Source organism: Mesocricetus auratus, unplaced genomic scaffold (assembly GCF_017639785.1).
Source record: "Mesocricetus auratus isolate SY011 unplaced genomic scaffold, BCM_Maur_2.0 Super-Scaffold_4256, whole genome shotgun sequence".
In the NCBI taxonomy this organism is placed as follows: Eukaryota; Metazoa; Chordata; class Mammalia; order Rodentia; family Cricetidae; genus Mesocricetus; species Mesocricetus auratus.
This window is the reverse complement of record NW_024429182.1, coordinates 131,247,614-131,262,204: the sequence shown is the minus strand read 5'-3', so window position 1 is coordinate 131,262,204 and position 14,591 is coordinate 131,247,614. Positions and strand designations below refer to the sequence as shown.

Genomic DNA, 14,591 nt, shown 5'->3' with positions numbered 1-14,591 from the left:
TGGCAGTTACCAAGCTGCATCAAGATAATGCTGAAACACAGCCTCATTTATCATGATTATCATGATGGAGATTTAGCAGGACTTGTTAGGAAGGACTCTACATTAAGATTCAAGCTTTACCTGCTGCCCATCCTTCCTTCACCAATCCCAGTAATCGTTTGCGCAACCCAGAAAGGAACTCAGAGACCAAACACACAAACTAAAGTTGTGCTCTAGGCAAAGCACATTCTAAACATCTCTGATCATTAGCACGATGTAAGGTACTAATGATTGTTTCCAAAAAAGTCATAAAATTAACTGTGAATGTAAGGTGGAGTGCTTGCTCTGTGTGGACACATTCCAATTTAAGACATTATGTGGTGTTTGGAAGATTTAATTTGAAACCACGGAAGTTAAATTTAGTAAGAAAACTATCACGGTGGAAAACTGCTTGTGCACAGTTTTTGAAAAATTTATTCGGTTAGAGGGACTTTTCTGCTCTCAAATCTGTGTATAAAACAGTACTGGTAAATTGCAACTATTTGGAAAGCCTCACTACACACTGTACAATACCAACAAATAGTTGTTCAATATATCCCCAATGTTTTGGAAGATCTCAGAAGGGCAATGGAATGGCCAACAAGTATATGTTATCCCTGGCCACCCCCACAGGATTTAGTGTAACAGTATAATTGGGGAAGACACCACTATATTTCCTCAATGGGCAATGAGCATTCTTACATCTAATCCACCAGGGGCTGACTAACTTCATCCCTAATTAAAAAAGGAAAAAAGATGGTAGCATGAAAGTCACATTCACTTCCCATGATGGCAGCTAAGGGGAACACAGCAGATCGTGGGTGCATTTAGCATCCTACACAAGGGCTGTCTCTCTCTCTCTCTCTCTCACACACACACACACACACACACACACACACACACACACCTCTATCATGGCATCTATTTCTGGATTATATTTAATCAAATCAATGTTAATTTTGATTTTTTCCCATAATTTTGTAGGGCTATTTCAACCCTCTTTGGAAAATTCACAAAGATGAGACACTTAGGATTTGGTCCTTGAAGCTGTCATGGGTGCTACTGTTGACTTCTGCTTTGAGAAATGCCTCATTTGTGAAACACTGCCTTCAGGCCTGACATGGCCATTGCACTGGTGAACACACCACAGCTGTGGCTGGTGCAAGGCTGGGCGGCTGGGCGGGCCAGCATTCCCGCACAGACAGAAGACAGGCACGGGAGGCCCCGCCCTGCCTTAAGGAGCAGTCGGTAGTGAATGGTGGCTGGGGGGGGGTGCCATTTTCCTCAGTAACAACGTAGCCGCCAGTAAAGTACCCAATAAATGACCCCCACACCATGCCCACAGGAAGAACTCCAGTGGGTCACAAAAACCCAAACAGCAAATAGACATAAAGGAGTGGGGTTCTGTTAGGAGGAAGGGTTGGTGGGAGGTAAAAATGACCAAAATACATACGCGCGTGTGAAGTTATCAAGGAGGAAAAAGAAATTAAATTTTAAAAAATGGAGAGGGGAGGAGGGAGGAATGAAAGAAAGAAGGTCTCGTCCCATCAGGACAGAGGATGCCAGCTCAGCTGGCACAATGCCTTGCAGTTGTCATCTGAAGCTCAGGGGTTTATTACAGTGGGGGAGGTGCCCGCCAGTGGGCACGAGGTGCACTAGCAGAGGTCAGAAAGCAACTTCCAGGAGTCGGTTCTCTTTCCTTTATCTAGGGCTCAGGGATGGGACTCAGGTTGTCAGGCTTGGTGGCAAGCTTTTACCCACCAAGGCATCCTGCCACTGCTGGGTGGCTTAAGATTCTGACTTGGCTTTTTGATGGTGTGAACAAAATAAAATGAACTGATTAAAAAAAATCTCGAATTTTCCTTTGGGTGTGAGTAGATTAAAAAGATTATTATGCCTATAATTATATAAATACTACTATTAAAAATACCTATGCCAACTTCTAATTAAGAGAAACAGCTACATGTTATCACCTCTCTCTCTTGAATCCCTGCCCACACCACCACACAAAAAGCCATAAATCAAGTAAGAAACAACCCAAGAGACACAGAGGTAGCAACACTTTCTTAGGAGATGGAAACTGGGCAGAGGAGCAGGGACAGGATGGGGAAGCAGCAGCTGGTGAGGGCCCTGGCAGAGAGGTCTCTGCTCCAAGCCTCAGGCTGCAGGTGGGGAGCGGGACTCTCGGCCACAGAGCAAGGTAGGGAGGACACAGGGGTGCACAGGGGGGTCTAGCAGTGGGTGACCCGGGGCCTCCTGAGACCCTGTACAGGAGCTTCTCTCAGAGTAGGTTTCGAGCGACATCATGCTTACCAGCGACAGATTCACACTTTTTTATGATAAAATTTACCGCCCTCACCATTTGGAAGTGTACAGGTCCCCTTTGGTATGTGAATTCACCCTGTGCAGCCATCATCCTCCCAAGATTAAATGCTGTTGCCACTGAACACTATTCCCCCTTGTCTGTCCCTGCATCCCCAGCCTTGGCAATCATGGTTCTATGCTCTAGATTTGCGAATGTGAGAACTCTAGATACCTCGTGTAAGGGGTCCCACAATTACCTGCTGCCTGTGACACCTGCCTTATTTCACCAATGTCATTTCTTCCAGGTTCTCCTCTACTTTGGCATGTTTTTCAGAACTGCCTCCCTTGCACAGGCTAGGTAATCACCCATCCCACCAATGGCTTAGCCTGTGTTTATGTATTCATCTGTCGCGGAACATTCGATTGCGCCTACCTGTCCGATACCCTGAATAATGCCGTGTGAACTTGGGTGTGTCCATAGCTTCATGCTGCTGTTTTCTAGTGACTCATGAATGAACAGATAACAGAGGGTCAGAGGTCATTTTAGAACAACTTTACAGCCTTGTGCACAGAAACCAACATATAAGAAGAAGGAAGGGCTCTTGAAAATTACAAACAAAATACCATAAGTAAAATGTTAGGTGGGTTGGAAAATAAAGCCATGGAGCTCTTCAGGTAAATAGCATAAAAAGATAGATCAGGGTTAGGGTACAGCTCAGCTGGGAGAGCGCTTGACTAGTATGCCTGGGCTCATTCCCCCAGCATTATGTAAGCCAGGTGTGGTGGCTCAAACGTGCAGCCCCAGCTCTTTGATGGCAGGGGTAGGAAGAGCAGATGTTTAAGGTCAGGCTGAGTTACACAGCTGAGTCTGAGGTCAGTCTGGGCTGCAGGAGACACAGTCTTAAACAGTAAGAATTGATGTAGATGTTCCAAGTTAACCGACTTCCCTAGAAAGAGAAAGAAGGGGTTTAATGAAAGAAGCCAAGCCACCCACCATGATGGAGGCAAACCAGGTGCCCTCGCTCTCAACCCCAATCCGTGGGATCAGTGGAGAGGTCTGGGGCACAGGGCTTAGGGTTGATGTGAGTGAGGGACTGAGGCTTCTGACCTGGCATTGGGCCTGTGGCTCACTTATCTGACTGAAAGTCTGCGGTGTGCCAGGCACTGTTCTTTTCTGGGTGCTGGTGACACAGAGGTGATAAAACGAAGTTCCTAGCTGGGTGTGGTGGCACATGCCTACAATCCCAGCACTTGGGAGGCAAAGGCAGGAGGATCTGGAGTTTAAGGTTACAAAGTGACTCTGAGCTCAACCTGGAACACATGAGACCCTACCTCCCCCCTCCTGTTCCTACCCTCATGGAGTGTTCATTCTAAAGGGAAGGGACAATGAACAAAGGTATCATTAGGCAAAACCAGGAGGAGAATGAGCAAGGTGAGAGGGAGGGTGTGACCTGACAGAGCTGAGATCCTGGAGCAGTGACAGCACCAGCCTGGCTGACTGAGCTGGGCTGGGCTCCAAGGGGGAGGGGAGCAGTTGTAAGGACTTTAGAACCAGACCTCACCCAGTTAGTGTGGGGACAAGTGTTCCCTGAGGAGTCCTCATCTCTTCTGGGTCCTCTGGTAGGTGGATTCTTTCCAGAGCTCCCCCAACCCCATAGTTGATTAGTATGTGACTGGGCCTATCAGGTCTCTCTCTTCCCCTATTAAGTGTACTGTTTTTTAATGTGGATTTTCACAAGCCAGCCAGACAGAGAAAGCCCCATCATCTTCATGTATAGATGGAGAAACCAAGGCACCGTCAGGGCCACGGATCACAAGGGTTGCCATGCCCACTCTGAGTCTGCTTCAGGCGTGGGCACTGGGTCCATTCCTTTCTGACTCTTCCACACAGGTAGAAGTGACGCAAACTTTTTTTTTCCTTTAGCACTTGCAACATGTAACTGTCTTGGACTTCACTATATGCAAAGTAGCAGGCAGACGCCGGAACTATTAAAGTCAGACCGCATCAGCTCAGAACAACCAGGGGTGGGCAGGAAACAGGAACTAAAGGCTGGAATCGGGTCCACCTAGATGTTTTGAAGGAATTACGCAATGACTGCTCATTTCCTCCCAGAACATATCGCTTCAGCCTGTCCTTGCAAACAGGAACTTCCTTTTTTTTGCTGCCTTTAGGTCCCAGCTGTGTCCCAGGTACAAAGGAATGTTTGCCTTGCTGGGCAGAGCCCTGTGATGGTGCAAGATTGGAGGGGTGGCGCATGCCAGCCCGAGGAGTCAGCAGCCAAGGCCTGCTGCTCCTGCTGAGCAAGGACAGAAGGGTGGCTCCTGAAGCTGGCTCAAAAGTTGAGACATCTTTCGTTGGACTCTAAAGTCAGGCAACTTCCTGCCAGACTTAAACACTGCCATGTCTATTAGCTTTATGATGGCTCTTACCTTAAATTCCTAAAATTCCCAGAAGAGAGAAGCAGGCCGACATCTTCCATTCACTTGCAATGAATCAGATAAAATGTAAAAATGGAAGGTGAATGGGCAGACAAGTATGCAAATAAGATAAAATGGTAATGGTAGTACCCAGGTATTCCAGGTAGGAGCATTTATTGAAAAAGCCTGTCAGCTTCCTTGGGGTTTTGATAAAACACTAGGGACAGCAGAGAAGGCTTCTCCTGTTGCCTGGGATAACTTCAGGATCCTTGTGAGTGATTCATTCAGCAACCCTCCTTAAGCTTCCTGCCTCTCTGAACACCCAGGACGCTGCCCTCACCTGCATCTTCTCCTCTTTGAACCTGGCTGCCTTGATGTCACTAATTGTTTCCTTGAACTAAATTGTGATCGTCCTGCACGCCGCCCTCCTGAACTTCAGGAAGATGTGGAATGCTGAAGCTTTGTCTTTGTTCCTGACTGTGCTGTTTCTCTCTTGCAGAGACACCAAGGGGCATCAATCCTTTCTCATCAGTCCCCACAGCACCTACTGACACACAAGCATTATGAGGGGCTGGGAACAGACAGGCAGAAAACAACTTGAGTAGCTCCTGCCTACCAGGAACACCACCAGGAGCTGAAGTCAGTGTCCCAAGCAGGCTGTGTGGTGACACATCGGATGCATTGCCACACCTCTACCAGGAGCTCTCTCCATCACCTTAGCTTATTGCTGGCTGGAGCTCCACTGTCTCAAGGCCCTAATCTTCCAAAGCGCTTTAGTTTATTGTTGGTGTGTGTGTGTGTGTGTGTGTGTGTGTGTGTGTGTGTGTGTGTGTGTGTGATTTTGACAGAACATGCCTCTTTTTACTGAAATTTTTTTGCTTTGTTTTTTTGAGACAGGGTTTCTCTGTGTAGCTCTGGCTGTCCTGGAACTTGCTCTGTAGATCAGGCTGGCCTCAAACTCAGAGTCACCTGCCTCTGCCTCCTGAGCGCTGGGATTAAAGGCATGTGCCACCAATGCCCAGCTCAAAAGCAATCGATTTTTAAAAAGAACTTTTGTTAATAGATTGCACTAGAATTCTGGAAATAAGGCTACTTGATAAATATTTACTACACCATTGAAGTCTATTAATTAACATTTTACTTGAAACTTGCACTGATGTTGGTAAGTAAAACTGTTCCTTAGTTTCCCTGTTTTTGTGATGTATCAGACTTTAGTACTAGTGTTATGGTCACTTCATTGGAAGATGCCAGAACTTGCCTTTTCTCTCTGAGCACTGGGAGGAAGTCCTGGGTTATCTGAGCTTTATGGACTGGGAGCAGTCCCCTGGGGGAAGCTCTTCTGTGTTGCTCTTGTGTAGTTGGGCTCAGGCTTCCTTCCTGTTTCTGCTGATATCATTTGAGTAAGTCACATTTTCAAGGGAAGTTCCCTTTACACCTTTTAGATTTGTTCTGTTTTGATAGTTATTTGCCCCATTGTATCTTATTTTGATACATTTATATATCTGTCTTAGTTTTCTTCCTATTGTGACTAAAAACAATGGAGAAAAAGCTTCCTTGGCATTTCCTTTTAGGTCATAGGCCACCATTGAGGGCAGACAAGGTGCAACTCAAGCAGGAACTTGAAGCAGCAACCATGGAGAATGATGATTCCTGGCTCACTCAGATTTATACTTAGGTAGCTACTTTACACAACCCAGGACCACATAGCCAGGGGATGCTGCCACCTACAGTGGGCTGGGCCCAGCTGCACCAGGTAACTATGAAGGGGATCCCCACAAACATGGCCAGAGGCCAGTCTGATCCAGTCCCTGTTGACAGATGACTTTTGGCTATGTTTAGCTGATAATTAAAGCTAACTAGGGTATTCCTTTTCCCCAATTCATTTCAGTTAAGTAGCTCATCCCTCCCCCTTTTCTTGGACAAGTTCCTTGCTTAACAAAGTCTTCTGTTTCTATTCACTAAGCAGTTTCTACTCTCGCATTTGTTAATCCCATCTAATTTTAGCTTATTTTGTTATTTTCTTCTGAGAGTTCTGAGTTTAATGTCAGGTTCATTGTTTCACTTTATTTATTTTTATTTTGCTCACATAGATATTTACGATATGAGTCCTCCTAAGCATTATTCCAACTACACTCCATAGACCATGACATCTAATGGCTTTACTACTGCTATTTTCCCAGAATTCTGTATCTTATGCCTATTTATTTTCTTGATCCAAAAATTGTTTTGAGTTTTCATATTTCTGGGATATAAAGTGCTATAGTTTGTGTGTATCCCCTCAAAACCATACACTAAGACCTTAGGTAACGGTAGTGCAAGGCTTGTGTAGCTCGGTGGTCCAGCACGTGTAGAGCAGTCTGGAGGTACCAGCACTGGGACTAAGAAGAACAATATTAACAGCAGGAGCAGCAGCAACACCCCTCATATGTATATATAAATATTCATCCTTTGGGAAGCCACTATGTATCAGGGCAAAGACTCCTAAAATGAGATTAAAATAAGCCCCACAGAGCTGTCATGACCAGGAGAACACAAAAAGCTCTCCCCATTACTAAACACGCTCCCTTAATTATAGGCTTTCAAGCTGCTAGCACCATAATACATAAATTTCTGTTATTTATAAACCACCCAGTTTATGGGATTTTTGTTACAATGACTCAACAGATGAAGACAAAGGGTCTTTAAAAATGAATTAATAACCTAATAAATGCTTTGAACCTTGAGGTAAATAGACTTGGTTTTTTTTTTTTTTTTTGGTTTTGGTTTTTCAAGACGGGGTTTCTCTGTATTGTTTTGGAGGCTGTCCTAGAACTCACTTGGTAGACCAGGCTGGCCTTGAACTCACAGAGATAGGCCTGCCTATGCCTCCCAAGTGCTGGGATTAAGGACATGTGCGACCACACTTAAGAATGTGAATTTTAAAGGAAACTTTTTTCTAGGTGTCAAGACAGGGGGAGCTGTGTGACTTGCACCCAGGTCTGTAGGGCAACAGGCCTGTCTCCCCTCCCCTCTCGTTCTATGAGCTCAGAAACAGGACTGACTGCATTCTTCCTGATTCTTTAGGTAACTACTTTGCTCTTGCTGATGTGTCTTCTTCTTCTTCTTCTTCTTCTTCTTCTTCTTCTTCTTCTTCTTCTTCTTCTTATTATTATTATTATTATTATTATTATTATTATTATTATTTCTCCTTCTCCTTCTTCCTCTTATTATTATTATTTATTAATGTTTTAAATTTATTATGTACATAGCGTTCTGCCAGTATGTATGCCTGCATGCCAGGCAGGCTAGAAGAGGGTACCAGATCTTCTTACAGATAGCTGTGAGCCACCAAGTGGTTGCTGGGAATTGAACCCAGAGACTCTGGAAGAGCAGCCAGTGCTCTTAACCATTGAGCCATCTCTCCAGCCCCTCCTCCTCCTCCTTCTCTCCTTCCTCCTCCTCCTTCTTTTAGGTTTTAAAACAAATATTGTAAAACAACACAGACGTTCCCTTTTAGCTGTGCTTAAGCACATGTTCAGTCATGTTGCCGGTACAGACACTGTTATACATCAAGACTCTTAATTTCAGTCTTATTCACTTCTACTTTTACTCCAAAAAATGCTGTTTGATTTCTACTTTCCAAAATTGTTTGAATGTTTTTGCTGTTGCTGTTGTTTTTGAAACAAAGCCTCATCCTCTATCCCTGACTGGCCTGTAAATCACTCCATAGCCTAGGATGGACATGAACTCTGCACAATTCCTCTGCCTTGACCTACACTAGAATGCAGGCATGAGCTACTATGCCCTTCCTGAAAGTTATTTTGTTTATTAGTATAATAACCAACTTAACATAAAGCTCACATAGCATAAGTGGGTCACAGACACTTGAAATCAAGGTATAGCTGTATTGTTCAGATTCGGAGTCCAACACTTACAAATCTCTTTGTTGACTGTTTATTTAGACCATACATAGTCTTACTTCACTTGGCCTGTATAAGTAATAGTGAAGTACATCAAATCTCCTCATATTTAAATCTTAACTTGTTTAATAGTATGTGTGTGTGTGTGTGTGTGTGTGTGAGAGAGAGAGAGAGAGAGAGAGAGAGAGAGAGAGAGAGAGATGTGTATGTGTCTTTAAATGCACAGATACAGATGGAAGTCAGAGGATACCTCTTTAGAATCTGTTCTTGTTCTTTTTTTCCCACGTTTATGTTGGTTCTGGGGATTGAACTCAAGTTGTTCAATCTACAAGAGCTTTACCCACTGAGCCATCTCCTGGCCCTCAAATTGCCAATTATCAGTGTGAATCAACTTCTCTCATCTCCTGCAGTCTCTACTTCAGGAAAGCTGCTACTGGGTTATTTAGAGCAGACAGCTAACACTGCACATCTCAATTAATTTTAAATGTGTATCTGCACTACACGGCCATTTTCCTTTTAAAGATATACTCTCATGTCTGTTTGCATAAATGATGTATGTATAGGTATGTATACAAGCATGCCAGTGTCTGCAGAGACCAGAACAAAGAGGTAGATCCTCTGGAACTCAGTTATAGACAGTTGTGAGCTGCCCCGCATAGGTGCTGGGAAGTGAACTTGGGTCTTTTGCGAGAGCAGCAAGTGTAGTTGACCACTGAGCCATCCCCTCAACAGGGTTAGGGTTTGGCTTTTACGACTAGTGCAAGCATCCTCATATTTTATCTCTGTTGTTAGATGCTGGAGGTTGAAGTCAAGGCCTCACACAGTGTAAACACATCCTCCATCCTCTAAGGATGCCAGGTCTAAGAACATTTAGTTGTTCCTGGTAATGAAGCCTGCTGGGAAGAAGAAGGGCAGGGTCAGAGGAGTCGCCAGCTAGACGAAGAGGGAGCAGGACATATACAAGATGAGGCAAGAAACCATGAGCCACAGTCAGCACATAGTTTAACAGAAATAGGCTGATTTAAATTTTAAGAGTTAGCTAGTAAGAAGGCTGAACTATTGGCTGAGCATCTATAATTAATATTAAGTCTCTGGGTCAGTTATTTGGGAACTGTCAGGCAGGAAAGAAGAGTCTGCTCACACTAGTGTAGATGCTATTTGTTGGTTTCACAACTGAGAAAGTTCTAGAATTAATGTTCAGGGATGGAGTCCCCTCTTAGTTCCAAGATGGCTTCTTGGGACTGTACATGGTGACACAGTGCATGGAATAAAAACAAAGGTCTTAAGTCTGGCATGGTGGCGCACGCCCGTACCCAACACTTGGGAAACAAAGGCAGGCGAATGAATCTCTGTGAGTTTGAGGTCTGCCTGGTCTACAGAGCGAGTTCCAGAACAGTCAGGACTACACAGAGAAACCATGTCTTGAAAAACAAAAACAAACAGCAATAAAAAAAAAGTCTTAGCTAGGGAGAATTTTTTATTTTATGTAGCTTTCATCTCTTTCCACATTAGAAAAAGAAAACAAATGAAGAGTTGGGTAAAATGAAATATAAACCATTTAGAAATACAGAAATGAAGTGTATAAGTCAGCAAGCACCCTGTCTATTAATTTGATAACTAGTAGTTTTCTTTTGTAGATTAACCCTTGGGCTACACATAAACACATTTAAAAGGGGCTATGCTGTTTAAGCTTCTACGGGAATCTTTACTTAGCAGTTTAGAATCTTCTAAAATTAGTTAAAGTGAAAAGAAATAATTGGTGTGAAAATGCAAGGGTTAGCTGTGTGGGAAAATGTCTAATTGAGGGTTTAAGTTTCTTATCGCTGCAGAAGAATAAATATTTTGAAGAGTAACACTGAAGGTGGCATTTTAAGAGAAATTAAATGGTTACTAGAAGCCACAGGAAAGAGTGTGGAAAGGAAGCGATAATAATGGAATAGTAGACAGGTTAACAGTGGATAGAGTCAATTAACAGCAATGATATTATCAACAGCATTGCAACTCACCATAAAGCATCAGGGAAACACTGAAGATCTGAAACTTGACTGTATAAAAATCTAAATTTTCCTACTTGAAAACTTTGTATAAGCTTTAAAAAACAAAGATAAACTCAGGCCAGTGGTGGTGGCACACACCTTTAACCCCAGCATTCTGGAGACAGATCTCTGTGAGTTCCAGAGCAGCCTGGTCTACAGAGTAAAATCCAGAATAGCCAGGCCTACACAACACAGTGTTTCTACACAGATAAATCCTGTCTTTAAAAACAAAACCAGACCAAAATTACATGAAAAAAAGTTCAACAAAAAGTGGCTCAAAACGGCATAGAAACAAGGACCCTGAAGAACAATCTTTCACGCACCAAGTCAATTACATACTAAGAAGTTACCTATCAGGTGCAAGCCTTTGTGCATGTGCGTGCACACACTTTGAAGATGTAGGACCCTTTGGGGTAGTGCTATTTCCCTGCTACTTTTGTGTATGGGAGGACAGCGCATCAAAATGTAAAATGGTAAACTGGTTTCTGGAAGTGGCAGCATCCCATTCCCAGAACTATGGGAAAAATTAAATTGCCCCTATCCTTATATATCAAATGCACACTGAGAAATTTACTCATGGAACACAATAATACAGATATTCAAAGCCATACCCACTGTTCAACAGAATGTCCAAATGTCATAGATAGGGTAAATAAACGTTGGTACATTCATACAAAAGGCCACTGTGATGCTCACTAAATATGGAAGAAATATAGGAAGATACCCAGCAAAGGAAATTGGTGCAGGCACCACTGAAAGCCTTCATCAATACCTCCAGTCCAGCTCTCAGCTCCCTTTCTCTAACGGAAGCCAGACAGCCTTTCTGCTGATGCGGAAACCTCTGCTGCTGTGTGGATTTGCCATGGCCTCCAGAGGCCTGTTAAGGGCTCTACCCACTGGACTGCTACTGGGAGACGGTGGGATCGACCTTTGGACATTGGGGCTTAGCGGCAGGTCTTGGGTCACTGGAGGCATGGCCTCCCAAGGAATTGTGGGACTTTAGTCTCTTCTTTCTCTCTTTCAACGCTGGGTCATGAGTTAACTGCGCCTCCTACCAGGATGAATGGGGCAGCACAGAACTGAAGCAGTAGGTTCAGACTGAAAGTCCTCAGTCTGTGAGCCAGGACACAGTTCCCTCTTTTAAGCCGGTTACCTCAGATGGTTCGTTACAGTCAAGAAAGCTAACTACCACACTCCCATCAGCAATAAAAAGGAGTAGAGCACTAACGCTTGCTATAAAGGTAGATAAGCTTAAAACCATTGTATCGCAAGAAAGAGGCATGCAGACGCAAAAGACTGTATATTACATTGTTATACTTATATAAAATATCCAGATGGCCACATAGACAAAAAGTAGATTCATGATAGGGTGATGGGGACTACTGACTGCTAGCTAGCATATTAGGATGAGTTTTGATTTTTTCTTATGGAGTCTTGAACAGTGTAGAATTAGATAATAGTCATGCTTGTGTAACTCCATGAACATCCTAAAGACCTTCAATTGTACACTTTACTTTAAAGTGAGCTGTGCGATATATGGATTATACCCCAATACATCAATAAAAAGCAAAGCTCTCCCATGTGCTAAAACCCTTCTGGCCCTCTCTGCCCCCAAGTACACTCATTCTTACAGTTAAATGCACCTTCTGTGTCTGTTTCATATGCCTCATCTATGTGCAACAAGCCAACTCTAACTCATTACTCTAGCACCCCAGCAGTGAAAACACAAACTCTTATCCTTTGATTCAGGGGTTATCTTTTGATATCATATGACAGTATAAAAACTAAGGGAAGTTTACACTAAAACAGTGATTGGGGAACAACTGCAAAAAGTTAAATGGTTTAAAATATTTTATTTTTCTTCACAAATGTTATCTGTACCTACAGTTCAGTATGATGCTTTGCTTGTGTGTACATCTGGGTGTCAGCCAAGCCAGGATAGTTAGCACACGCATTCCCAAGGTTTCATCACTTCTTTATGTTGAGGACAACCCACATTTTCTCTTGACTAATTGAGGACATGATATATTAAGGTAAGCCTGCTGTTGTGCCACGGAATACCAGAACTTAACTCCTATAAATGGTGACCTTGCACCCACCCTATCCCAGTCCACGCTCCCCTGTTCTCCCCCATCTCTGCTAGCCACCATTCTACTCTTCATGTGTGTATGTGTGTGCAACCAGCTACTTCAGACCCCAAGTCAGCAGAATTACAGTGCTCGTCCTTCTCTGCCTGGCTTAGCGAATGACAGGGTTTTGCTCTTTTTACAACTGAATGTTATACTATGACTTTTAAAGTCACAGCTTCTCTATTCATTCCTCCACAAGTGGACATTTAAGTTGGCTCCATATTCTGGCTACTGTGCATGCTGCTGTAATAAAAGGGGGAGGGGGTGTGTCATCTGCATGAAGGCGTGGGCTTACTGGATCATGTGGTATTGTATTCTTACTGTTGCAGGGAATTTCCATATTGTTTCCCACACTGGAAACATGCCACCAAGCATACATGAGAGCTCCTTCACGCTGTGTCCCTCTCAACAGATTTTAAAAAAATTTTATCGTTTCGCTATGTGATAATAGCTATTCTAATTGGGTTAAGTTCGTTTCTCTCTGTGGTCTAAGCATCTTTCTTTTCTTCATCTCCCAGAGACAACGTCTCAGTGTGGAGTGCAAACTGGCCCGGAACTCACTGTGCAGCCCAGTTTGACCTGGAACTCATCTTCATCCTGCCCTGCTCCCCAATGCTGGGGTGGTAGGTGTATGCCACCATGCCCAGCTGGGTAAAATAACATGAATAATACAGCATACTATGACCAGGCAAAGGGTAGAAAAGTATTGTTTTCAAAGACTGGAGATAAAGAAATGATGATCTGTGAAAAGCGCAGGACACAAGGCAGCACCTGCTCGCTCTCTCCCCACCCCCACAACCTCCATAGTGACTTCTGACTTACAAATTCTACAACACAGCCCACTCTTTGCTTTCTCAGAACACCATGCCCTTCCCTAACAGTCACTGTACTGGTGTAACATGACAGCATCCCGTAACCTCAGCAAACAGGGACTGACCAGAGGACGTGAGGGTGGCCCTTCTCAAGAAATCTGATTCTGAAATCACATTCCAGACCCAGTGTGCTTGTCTGCAGTTCGATGTTATCCAAGGAATGCTGTAGGGTCCAGGCCACTGCCAGCCGTGACTGCTACCTGACAGGCGCCACTCTGAAATGCAGTGCTCTTAGCTCCGTGGAATGCGGGGGCTGTAGCAGCACGCGGGGGCTGTAAACAGAGAGGCTAATCCAGGGGAATGCCTGCAGTGTCCAGCCTTTGCCAGCAGCTTCCTGCAGTGCTGCTTTGTTTAACAGCCACCAGTCATACTAAACAACTCAAGGATGGATTCTGCCGGACAACCAAACTTTCACGTCGCTTGTCTAGAGTGTTTTTGTTTTTCTCTTTAGACAGGGTTTCTCTGTATAGCCCTGACTGTCCTGGAACGCACTTTGTACAGGAGGCTGGCCTCACACTCACTTGCCTCTGCCTCCCGGAGTGCTGCGATTAAAGGTGTTCACCACTTTGCCTGGTTCCAGAGTGTGGTTTATAGATATAACAACTGACCTGGATCATCAAATGCCGTGTTTTGTCTCCTTCCACCGGGAGGTGGAGTCCTTAAGAAGTGCTGAGAACCCTGACCTCCAGTGTGGATGAATCCATTAAAGGGTTAACGGATGACTGAAGGAGGGGCTTTGCTAATCAAGGAAGGCCTCTCTGACCTGGTGGTTTGTCTCACCACGTGATGCAGTAAGACCCACCCTGCAATACACACACACACACACACACACACACACACACACACACACACCACACACCCCCCCCACACACACACACACCAGGAGCTGGGCCCATGCCCTGGGATTTCCCAGCC

The 14,591-nt window shown here is 44.2% G+C and overlaps 1 protein-coding gene and 1 long non-coding RNA gene across 11 annotated transcripts in view; one reads left to right on the top strand and one right to left on the bottom strand.

The window, feature by feature from the left end:
* The window catches only part of Tjp1 (tight junction protein 1), a 241,058-nt gene that overhangs the window by 172,827 nt on the left and 53,640 nt on the right, over positions 1 to 14,591 (bottom strand). The window lies entirely within an intron of this gene.
* LOC121133789 lies at positions 5,702 to 7,463 on the top strand. Its single transcript, XR_005870776.1, has 2 exons — positions 5,702 to 5,902; positions 6,312 to 7,463. It is a non-coding gene; the product is annotated as an uncharacterized LOC121133789 (long non-coding RNA).